The sequence below is a fragment of the Acanthisitta chloris genome, unplaced genomic scaffold (genome assembly GCF_000695815.1).
Source record: "Acanthisitta chloris isolate BGI_N310 unplaced genomic scaffold, ASM69581v1 scaffold4509, whole genome shotgun sequence".
Lineage (NCBI taxonomy): Eukaryota > Metazoa > Chordata > Aves > Passeriformes > Acanthisittidae > Acanthisitta > Acanthisitta chloris.
In genome coordinates this window covers 1-2,896 of record NW_008690729.1, presented here as the reverse complement: position 1 = coordinate 2,896, position 2,896 = coordinate 1, and positions in this window count along the sequence as shown.

Sequence of the window (2,896 nt, the reverse complement as noted above, 5' to 3'; positions counted from 1 at the left end):
GCAACCTGTGCCAGTGTCTCACCACCCTAAAAATCAAGATTTCCTTCCCAATATCCCATCTAGCCCTTTCCTTTGGCAGTGGGGACCCATTCCCTGTGTCCTGTCCCTCCATCCCTTGTCACAGGTCCCTCTGCAGCTCCCTTGGAGCCCTTTCAGGCACTGGAAGGGGCTCTGAGGTCTCCCTGGAGTCTTCTCTTCCCCAGGCTGAACACCCCTAGCTCTTCTAGCCAATCCCCATGGCAGAGGTGCTCCAGCCCTTGGATCATCCAGTCTCATCCCCCTTCCCTCACAGGGAAGAATTCCTCCCCAATATCCCCTCTAAACCGACTCTTTTTCAGTTTAAAGCCATTCCCCCTTGTCCTATCACTACATGCCCTTGGGATATAAGGGGTGAAGATGTTTTTCATCTCTTCAGGCATTCCTCCCCATTGTAAGGACAATCTGTTGTGCCCTCAATCACATCAGCAGTGGCACCACCAGGACTGAAGCATTGTTCAGCTCTTGTTTTAACTCATAGCTTTGCCCTGGACTTATCAATGTTTCCAGAAGCAGAGTTACTCCTGTCCTGTTGAGAGCTGGAGTTGGGACTGAAATGTACATTCCTTCATCCCCTTGCCAAAGAAATTGGTTTTGCTCAATAATCTTGGAATGAGGCACAAAAGACAACCTGGAAAAACAGGCTGAGTGATACCAAGGTGCTCCAATGTTGGCAAATTTGCTTCTGCAGTACCTTTGGACTTAGAATATCCTGAGCTGGAAGGAACCCACAAGGATCATCCAGTCCAACTCCTGTCCCTGTACAGGACACCCCAATAATCATGTGCCTTGCAAAGAGCAGGGAGAAGTTTTCCACCTTCCCTGAGCCCTGCTGTTCTGCACAGCCCTTGGCTGCTCAGCTGGTTCCCTGGCCAAGGCACAAACACAGTCTGGGGCACAAGGATTTTCCAGTTGCCTAGGTGAAATCCCGGGGGTGGGTGGCACTTGGCCAGTCGAAACTCTGCCCCAGGCAGTGCAGGATATCAGAGAGTGGCTGGGAGATGCCTGTGGAGGGATGTGCCACTGCTCCCAGTGACACCAACCCACAGTGGACATTGGACGCTGATGGCACCAGAGCACATTGCCCATGAGCTGATTAACAATGTGCTTTGATTGAGTTCTTCATCTCTGACCCTCTGAAGGCTTAAAAAGGGATGAGTTGTCTTCAAACCCAGTGGAGGCTTCAGTAGAACCTTTTCCACCTGAATATGTATCTCCTAAAACCCATAGGGACTTGACAACCTCCTGCCATGCAACGAATCCAAACCAGCAGCTTTATGTTGTCACCTGTGCACACACAAACCTGTGATGAGCTGAGCCTTGTCCTTCTGACCCTCTGAAGGCTTAAAAAGGGATGAGTTGTCTTCAAACCCAGTGGAGGCTTCAGTAGAACCTTTTCCACCTGAATATGTATCTCCTAAAACCCATAGGGACTTGACAACCTCCTGCCATGCAACGAATCCAAACCAGCAGCTTTATGTTGTCACCTGTGCACACACAAACCTGTGATGAGCTGAGCCTTGTCCTTACAAAGCTGAAAAAAAAAAGCCATAATTCACTTTTAATCTTTCCTGGCTGCTGCCAATCCCCTCGGGGGAGAGAAGACACAGGGAAAAAGGTGTTTTTAGTGTAAAGACAGCTGTCACTGTGTTGGGACATGACATCCAAATCTGAAAAGGAAACAAACACCCAGGAGAGAGTGACAGACTCTGATGCACTTACAGCACAGGAGGAAAGTCATCCTGGTGAGGAGGGGAGAGCTGATTGCAACACATCTCACTTCTGCTCCAGGAAAGAAGAGGTTTTAAACAAAATTCCATCAGCCACCAGCCTAGTCAGCTTGGGATTGGTGTCTAGTTTCTCTCTACCTTTAGGGAATACAACTAGGAGATGTTTTTTGGCTGATCCTCAGATCAAGATTGGGTTTTCTGAAAAATTATTTTTGTCAATGGCAGTTCAGTGCAAAGATGTCACAGGCTGGATAGGGTTCCTCAAGCTTAGGAAACCAGTCTAAGTACCTCAGACTATGAAACTATGAGTCTCCTCAGCTTGCAAGACTCAACCCCTACACTTCTTATTCTTTTTATCCATTCCTTGCATCTTTGTGGCCACAATTACCTTGGGCAATACAAACTATGAGCAAGATTTCATGATCTAGAATATCTCAAATAAATTTCTTAGATGATCTGTTGCTTCAGCAATCTCCTGGGATACAGCTGGCTTGGATAAAGGAGCTGAGAGAGTTTTTATTCAGACAATCTCTGAGCTACCATATTGCCCCATTACGAGAGCAGTTCATGAGTCTTTATCCAATGGAAAAACACAGATGAGAGTCTCACTAGTGTCCTCTGGTTTTCCTGAATGAGGCAGGAAAAGGAAGTGTTTGCATCCAGTGAGGAATATGGAAATGAACAGGAATTTCTGTCACCTAACCAGAGTACAGATGTGAGAACCTTCCCTCCATGGGCACTGCAGGGATACACACACAGGGCTGAGCATCACCTTTGAGGATCTTTGGGGAAAATCCTCTCAATCCCCTTAGAAAAAAGTTTGGCAGACATGAAGATTTTTTTTTCCCCACCTGGAATAAAATGCAGTTACTGTCAGGCTGCTGCTCTGACAAGCCACAAGATCTGGGAAAGAAATATCAAGTGTGTGCAGTCAAGCAGTGACTTTCTGATCAGGGACAATCATTTGGTCACACAAGTGCATCTAACACCTGTAGAAAATGCTGTGTCACGTGATAAATAGCAGCAAAGTGTAATTGCATCTTCAGGCATTGAATTTTCTCTTGTCTTTTGTCTGGAAGTGTCTCAGGGGTAGCAGGCTCAGGGAGGAGAGGGAGAGGGAGAGGGAGAGG